The following is a 9,659-nucleotide window of genomic DNA, read 5'->3' on the forward strand; positions in this document are numbered from 1 at the left end:
GTGTGGTCCTCTTGAGCGTGTGAGACTCACGTGTGGTATTCTTTTTGCGAGGTTTAAATTCAAACTTATACCGCGGAGCCACGCCACGTCACCAACAACCAGTCCGTACGATGGCCGAAGAAATTCCACCAGCGCCACCAGAGATTGGTGTCACCCTCGCCGCATTACGAACCGGCCTAGAGCAACTAGCTGATCGCCTCACGAGGATTGAACTTATGAATCCTCCTCGCGAAGATCCGTTACCCGCGAGGCGACCACGACGCGAGCCGGTGAGTGATCAGTCCGATGAGGACTTTGAACCGAGGCCTAGACGACGACACCGCTATGATGATCAAGACGACGAAGGTCCGAGACGTTATGAGCCGCACCACAAGATGGTCCCACCAACGTTCGCAGGCAAGTCAGATCCCGAGGTCTATCTTGAATGGGAAAGTCGCATGGACCACTTATATTCGTGCCATGCCTATCCGGAGCTACGAAAGGTCCAATATGCGGTGGCACAATTCACCGATCACGCCCTTACCTGGTGGGATCGACTGGAAGCTGAACAACGATGCAACCGCGACCGACCTATCACTGTTTGGGAGGTCTTGAAAGCAGAGATGCGAAGGCGCTACGTGCCTCCCTACTACCACCGCGAGCTCCAGAAGAAGTTTCGGCGACTAACGCAAGGCGCACGGAACGTGGAGAAGTATTACGAAGAATTTGAACACTTGCGCAACCGGTTGCAAGTCGATGACTCCGAAGAGTCACTCATGGCTCAGTTCTTGGACGGATTGCAAGAACGCATTGCACGCAAGGTCGACCGCCAACCCTATCAAACCTTTGAGGAGTTATTGCATCTCTCGGTGCAAATTGAGACTCAAATCAAGAAGAAGAGCGCCTCTGCGCCTCGTGGCCGAACTCAAGGAGCTACCAATTGGACTCCTAACGCGTCGCCATCAAACCGATTGCCGGAAAAACCAAAGGCGACCAGCGCGGACTCGAGATTCAAACCTAGGGAGCCGGCCACCAATGAGCGCCAAGATCCGCGACGCAACACCACCGACGTCCGGAGCCGCGACATTGTATGTTTCAAGTGTCAAGGGAGAGGCCATTACGCTCGTGATTGTCCGAACGCACGGACGATGATACTGACTGAGGCTGGCGAGATCGAGTCCGACGATGAGGCCACTGAAGAAATGGTGCGAGGAGAAACCGAGCTGGAAGAAGCTGTTGCGGAACCCGAGGTCGGAGAACTGCTCATGATACGCCGCATCCTGAACGCTGGTGTAGCCACGGATGACGCCAACCAACGTGACAACATTTTCCACACGAGATGCACTGTAAGTGGTCACGTTTGTGGCTTGATCATAGATGGAGGTTCTCGCACTAATGTGGCAAGTTCCAGTCTTGTCAAGAAACTTTCTCTTGAAACCACAAACCACCCTCGCCCTTATCGCTTGAGATGGTTAAATGATAAGACCGTGATCCAAGTAAAGGAACAAGTCATGGTCCCATTCAGTATCGGTCCGTATAAGGATCAAGTCCTTTGTGATGTGGTGCCTATGCAAGCTAGCCACCTCTTATTGGGGCACCCATGGCAGTTTGATAAGCGCACCACACACTGCGGCCATACTAACCAATACTTTTTCGTTCATGACAACAAACGTATTTGCTTGAAACCCTTGAGCCCCACGCAAGTACATGAAATGCAAGACAAGTTGTCTAAAGACTCGAACGATAAAAAGAATTTCCTGATTCAATATGGTGATGTTAGAAAGTCCCTTAAGGACTCAGCCCAAGTGATTTTGATGTTGTTTCGAGATGCATTGCTTTCAGGTCTTGATGGTTCACTAGAGGCCTTACCGGAGGTCATACGCGGCGTCCTCAAGCGATTCGCCGATGTGTTCCCGAAGAACTCCCCGAAGGCCTACCACCGATCAGAGGCATCAAACATCAGATCGATCTAGTTCCAGGAGCGCAGCTTCCCAACCGGCCAGCCTACCGTGTCAACCCCGAAGAGGCGAAGGAGCTTGAGCGACAAGTCAAAGAGCTCATGGCGCAAGGTTACGTCCGAGAGAGTTTGAGTCCGTGTGCTGTACCAGTGCTACTAGTCCTGAAGAAAGACGGATCATGGAGGATGTGCGTTGACTGCCGAGCCGTCAACAACATCACTATCAAATACCGCCACCCCATCCCACGCCTCGATGACATGCTAGACGAGCTTAGCGGCGCCAGTGTCTTCTCAAAGATCGATCTGAAGAGCGGCTACCATCAAGTTCGGATGAAAGAGGGTGACGAGTGGAAAACGGCCTTCAAGACAAAACAGGGTTTGTACGAATGGCTGGTAATGCCATTCGGTCTTTCTAACGCCCCCTCTACCTTTATGCGTCTTATGAACCATGTTTTGAGATCGTTTATCAATAAATTCGTAGTGGTTTATTTTGATGATATATTGGTATATAGCTCTAGTTTGACTGATCATGTAAAACACCTAGAGGCTGTCTTGTTTACCCTCCGCGAAGAGCAACTCTACGCAAACTTGAAAAAGTGCATGTTTGCTGCTGATGAATTGGTCTTTTTAGGCTTTGTTGTGAGTTCGCAGGGCCTCAAGGTCAAGGGAGAGAAGATACGCGCAATAGAGGAGTGGCCCACACCAACGAGCATCACTCAAGTCCGGTCGTTCCACGGCCTAGCCAGCTTTTACCGGAGGTTTGTGCGAGATTTCAGTACGATCGCCGCGCCTCTCACCTCCGTGATCAAGAAGAACAGCGAGTTTCGATGGGGAGAGGAACAAGACAAGGCGTTCACCGAGCTCAAGAAACGCCTCACGCAAGCACCCTTGCTTACATTGCCCGACTTCAACAAAATTTTTGAGGTTGAGTGCGATGCGTCGGGAGTTGGAGTCGGAGCTGTCCTGACTCAAGGAGGCAAACCGGTGGCGTACTTTAGTGAGAAGCTTAGTGGAGCTACGCTTAATTACCCTACGTATGACAAGGAGTTATACGCCCTCGTTCGTGCCATGGAGGTTTGGCAACATTATCTATTGGCGAGAGAGTTTGTGATTCACACTGATCACGAAACTCTCAAGCACCTCCGCGGCCAGACCAACCTCAAGAGAGGTCATGCGAAATGGTTGGAGTTCATTGAGTCGTTTCCATACGTCATTAAGTACAAGAAGGGCAAGGAGAACGTAGTCGCCGACGCCTTGTCGAGACGGCATGCACTAATCACCACAATGGACGCGCGCGTATTGGGTTTTGAAAGCATCAAAGATGCTTATGCTGGAGATGCTGAGTTTGGAGATTGCTTCCAGAACCATGGGAAAGGAATCTACACCGAGTTCTACATTCACGAGGGTTTCCTGTTCAGAGGTCGAAGGCTGTGTATACCAAATGGTTCTATCCGGGAGTTGCTAGTTCGTGAAGCCCATAGTGGAGGTTTAGCGGGTCATTTTGGCATCACCAAGACCTTGGCCGTGCTCAAGGAGCATTTTTACTGGCCAAAGATGCGAAGTATGGTAGAGAAGCACGTCGGCCGTTGCATAGTTTGTCGCACCTCCAAGTCGACAACTAACCCGCATGGCCTCTACATGCCTTTGCCCGTGTCCACCGCACCATGGATCGATCTCTCCATGGATTTCATCCTCGGCCTACCCTTCTTGGCGCATAAAGATAGTATCATGGTGGTTGTTGATAGGTTCTCGAAGATGGCTCACTTCATTCCATGCAATAAGAACAATGATGCTGTGCAATTGGCGAACTTGTTCTTTAGTCAGGTCGTAAGGCTTCATGGCGTTCCGCGCACCATCATATCCGATCGGGATCCCAAGTTTCTTGGTCACTTCTGGCGAACTATTTGGCGCAAGCTCGGGACGAAGTTACTGTACTCCACCGCGGCTCACCCTCAGACCGACGGCCAAACGGAGGTCGTCAACAGATCAAGGTCGCCAGCAACAAAGGCTCCTGGCTCGAGTGCATTCCGATCATCGAGTTTGCATACAACCAAGCGGTGCATTCAGCTACGAAAAGGTCGCCATTCGAGGTCGCATACGGATTCAAGCCTTTGACGCCCCTGGATCTCCTCCCTATACCACCGAATGAAGCCGAGAATCAAGACGGAGTCGCACGAGCAGAAATGGTCAAGGCTTTGCACGAGGAGGTCCGAGCCAACATAGAGCGAAGGAACGAGCAGTATGCACGCTTTCTCAACCGAGGACGTAAACCGATACTGTTCAAGCCTGGTGATTGGATCTGGTTACACTTAAGGCCGGAGAGGTTCCAGCAGAAACGCAAGGACAAGCTCAGCCCGCGAGGAGATGGCCCATTCCGAGTCATCAAGAAGATCAACGATAACGCCTACCGACTTGAGCTGCCAGGTGAGTTTGGTACATCCACCTCATTCAATGTCACTGACCTCGTTCCGTTTGATGTAGGTGAAGACGAAGATGTTTTGGGGACAAAACCTTTTCAAGGGGGAGGGAATGATGTGATCGCAGGACGCGACCTCAGCCAAGAAGACCAAGACACGCCGGACGCGACCGAGACGCCTGACCAAGACGCATCGGACGCGACCAGGGCAACCTCTTCAGACGCGGCCAAGGCTCCAACGATCCTTCCCGGAGCCACCACACGTTCCAAGAGCTCAGCAAAGGCGGCCAAACAGCGGCTCAACCTATTTGTCCAAACCTACGTCCAACACCAGCCACCCCACGAAGACTCCGAAGGCTCAGTCCGCTTAGTCTTCACTCTTACCCAAGAGTGAAGACGGTCAAGTCGTTAAACGAGGAAGTGTACTCTTTTTCCTCACTCCGGGTTTGTCCCAATGGGTTTACCGGAGGAGGTTTTAACGAGGCATGGAGCTAAACGCAAAACGCCTAAAGGCTAAGTTGCTTCACGCGCAAGGCCAAGGCGGTTATCTCTCTTTCCCTCTTATTTTTGGTTTAATTTCAAACTTGAGAATATTCTCTTTTGATCCTATGTTTGTGAACGTTGGAGAGTGTTTGTGGCTAAGCGTGTTAGTCAAAAGGAGGCGATGTGTTCTCTTTGTAAAGGGACACGTCAAAAGGACGATGTGCGGATCAAGATGAATCCGCGTGTCCTTAAGCTTCTATCTAGACCTAGCTATTTAAACTCTCCTTAAGCCCTTGTTCCTCCTTAGACTTGTATGAAAATAAAACTTTTCCTCAAGAGAGATTCTTGAAACTTGTCTCACTCTTCTCTTTCTTCAATCCGGGATTGAACCTTGAGAAAACCCTAACAAGCCGCGAACCGGGTTCGCCCTTGTTAGCGACCGTATCAAGAGGAGAGCCAAACCTCTTGTGTCGTCAATCGATCCATCCGTATTTCCCCTCACCTCGTTTCCATCTGTCCCCTACTTAAGCTCGAGTCCTCTTTCATCTTTCTCGAGCCCCCTCGAACCACCTCAAATCATTCCCGCTATCGTTTCCTTCGAAGACGTCCACCCGCTCGTTCCGCATCCGTACTGTCCGATTGAACCGTTCGTGGCTTCCCGAAGTATCTCCCGAACGGCTCATTTGAATTCCTTCAAACTCCGTTTCCCTCGTTTGATTCTCTCCTAGATCCGAAGCCCAGAACCTCGGCCGAGAAAAGCTTCACCGACTGAAAGTTGACCGAGAGCTCAAGCCGCGTCCGTACCGTGATCGTATCGTGACCGTGTCCCCGGGTCACATCACTGGTGATCTTCTTTTCCTATTTTGAAGAAAGCATAACCTACCACAAAATTGAAATCGGGAAAACGATGCTGCAGTCAAAGGGTTTATAACTTTATATAGAGATTGGTAATTATTAATTCAGCAAAATCACTTTGGCTTTACTGAATTCAAAGAGTTATGAACCAACTGCATGTATTTTGGTAAGTTATTTTGATTTTTAAGTTAATTTTTGCAAAGTGTTATTTGGTATTTTTCAAATTGATTGTCATGCTCTCAGATGGTTATTTTGTTTCCGAAAGTAGTTGATCGTTTTCGTTTTCAAACAGTGTATCTGTGTATGTAGTCAATTAATTTGTTTTCACCTTTTTATAAATTAAGGGTGATTAGGAAACTTTGTACATTGAAGCAAAAAAAAAAGGTATTGAGGATGAAAAGATAATGAGTAAGATTTTTGGTACAAGATTATTACTTATACAACTGTATTGATTAGAAAAATCATAATCACTTTTACCCGTTGAGTTTTTCGTGTCATAAAGCACAATAAATTCTTATATTTGTACCATTCAGGATATTCTATGTCATTGACATGTCCAAAAAGAAGAAGATGAGAATTTATCAATTTCTAACTATAATTTATGCATAAAATAAAATGATGTTATAATCTAATATAAAAAATGCATATAAACGTACATATAAACATACACATATAAACATATAAACTTATAAACTAACAAAAACGAATATGATACATAAAAAACTACTAACATAAGCTTATGGTGTATTGCTTTCAAGATTTTTTCTGGTGTGTTGCTTATGTTATTGGACGAATGGCAGCCATTTATAAAGCTTAAAAAAATTTAAAAAAAGAAAAAAGAAAAAAAAAGAATGGCAGCTACTTATAAAGCTTAATCGAGAAATGAAGCAAAGAAAATGTGGGAGGTATAATGAATTCAACCTAGATGACTAACGTGTATTTATAGGGAGACGTATAATTGTTACTCGATTATGGTAGATTTTAGGATATATTCTCCTAATTTTTTAAATATTACCATATTTAATTCGATTAAATCTTGGAAAGAAATATTTTTGGGCTTTGTTAATTTAGGATAGTAATTAATGAGATTTACGATATCTAAATCAATTAGGTGACTAAAAATTAGGTACAATTTGAAAGAAAATATCTTTGTAACTAAATGATATTTCTATAATTCAAAATTGCGTAGTAAATGTTATAATTGTACTTCTATAATTTAAAATACCAAAATTATAGTTTTCAAAATTGAAGAGTTGTCGACTAACGTAATACTAATTGTTTGTTAGTTTCTTATGTAGCCCATTAAAGAGTATGAAACCTATTTAAAGCCTACCTTTTGTCAAGTATATCTGATTAGCGAATTTCGGGTTTGTTTTGAAATAAACCAGATTCAACACACACTAAAGTCATTTTTGATATTTTCGCAGATGTTTCTAGCTAATGACGTCGGGGGCATTTTTGTCCGAAATGTAAGTTGTACTTCTCTTTAACTAATATAGAGATATTCATAATTCCAAAACTATCTTTCATTTTTTTCCTTTTCCTTTTAAACGAAAATATTAAATTTTGATAAATAAAAAACCAAAATATGAAATGGATTTACGAAATTCATAAAATCGAAAGCATATTTACCACAAATATTATATGTATAGAAATATTTAAACCCATTAGTTTTTGACCTAAATTATTTTAAGTATTGATGAAAGGAAAAGAAAACCTAAATCATTTTTGTCCATTTTTGTTAATGAGATTGTCATATTAATCCAACGAGAATTCCGGAAACATTGCTGGTTTTTTCACCATCTCTCTCGCCATTCGGAATGAGATCTCTTTCCCTCTCGAGTTTTCCTTTTTTTTATCTACTGCCCCTACGAAATAAAAAGGGAAAGAACAAAGAAAAAAAAATTGAGGACAAAGAGGTAATCTGATTGAGTATAAACACGCGGACCTAAAGTGTTTGGAAATAATCTTATTCGGATCTTTAATATTCTACATACATGTCCAAACAAGTAAGTTCTCGCAAACTTATGAGTAAAATTTAATGTAAAAAGATTATTTGAAAATACCAACCATATAATATTCGTTAGTCATCTAAACTCCAACAAATTAGGGATACTAAACAATACCGTTTTAGACGAGTTACCATTCATCACAAAACGTCGCCATAGTAATGAATTGCCATATCTGTTCCTCAATTATTTTGCACGAAACACGGCGAATCCAATCATCGTTGCTTCAATAGAAGATACCATTCAAATGTTTTTGCTATAATCATCACCACATTCAATCATTTCCATATCGTAATTTGATTTGCTAAAAATATGCGAATGAAAACAATATTGATTTTAAAAACTTACCATTCCTAATATCACTCTTAACAAAAACTGTTACTATTTTTGTTAACAATCAATATCTACCATATCTCTTCAAACAAATTATAAAATGAAAACACAAACTGAAAATCTGGAATTGATTTCCCGAATATTCTATCATTACCACAATCGCAACAACTCATAACCAAGATTTCTATATAAACAAGAGAATACGCCATACACATAAAACACACATCAAACGTAGAAAGATTAGAAAATCACCTTAGTAGAAGATATGGTTGTCAATGATGGTTTCACTCATCTTTCTTACCTTAAGGCCTTCAAAACAACATGGAAAATAAGAGTCAAGATACTGCATACGTGGAAGCAGTATACCACATACATTGGAGAGACTCTAGAGATGATTTTGGCTGATATGGCGGTAAGTTTATTATTTTTACAAAAACTATTATAATGTTTGGCTGGACTCTATTTGCCTAGACCATGTTTTTCACATGGTCAGCTCTATGTTGCAGTGTCAAGAGTGACTTCTAAAATGGAACTGAAGATTGTGGATAAAGACGGAAACCCTCAGAAGGAAACTATGAATGTTGTATTCAAAGAAGTGTTTCAGAAATTGAAATAACTCGCTTAGTAAGTGTTCATCAAGGTAAGAGTATTTCTTTAGTGTTTTTTGTATTTAAATATTTTAAGGCTTTACATTTCTAAGTATTTTTGAATATATAACCTATTAACACTTCTGATATTTGAAAAGGATTATTGCAATGGATGAAAAGACTGTCGAAGATGGTGTAGAGGAGTATGGTTTCTGTTACAGAGAAATGTTTTTTTTGAAGGAATGTTATTGAAAGTATTATTTTACGGACAGATGATTTATCTTTATTGTTAAGATTATGCTGTAATAAGTTAGTGTGGTTTTTTCTGTTTGAAGTATACCTACTGTATCTACCGTGGGTTTATTTCAAATTGTTTTCCATGCTATTAAAAACTTTTGTTGTCTAGAAAAAATCAAAAATACTTTGCAAATACTTTTGAAAAAATCTTAAGTTAAATTATTTTCTTTACTTATTCTTTGTTAATCATAAACAATCAAAAATTTTAGACAAGATTTAAACGCCAAAAAATTGAGATGAATATGGAACTTGAAAAACTTACAAGTATCAAGTGATGATGTATTCTTTACTCGACTGCCAGTTTGTAAGTGTAGTCATCATACTCTTAAAACAGAATCAGCCTAAAAAAAAATCGTATTGGTGTTTTGTAAACTTAAAAGCAAGTAATTGTTTAAATTTAACATTGATTTCAATACTTATCTTTTGTTTAATCGTAGTCCTCAACTGTTTCATATCCTGACAAGGTCAATAATACATAGATTTAAAATGAAGAATTGACAAGTACACACTATAATTTCATAAGATTTTTATAACAGAATATGAAGCAAACTAATTTCTAAAGGATCAAAAAGTCTCATACCGGATTTACATTGGAAAAATTCCACGATAAGGCTATATTCAAACAAAAGACATCAATTAGTTTACAAATCTTATAACAAATTAAACTTTTGATTTAAATAGAGAAATAGATCAATACATTTACTTACCAGTTCAATCGATTTCCAAGAACATCCAAAAGCAAT

Source organism: Camelina sativa, chromosome 5, assembly GCF_030686135.1.
Source record: "Camelina sativa cultivar CO46 ecotype springtype chromosome 5, ASM3068613v1".
NCBI classification, from domain to species: Eukaryota; Viridiplantae; Streptophyta; class Magnoliopsida; order Brassicales; family Brassicaceae; genus Camelina; species Camelina sativa.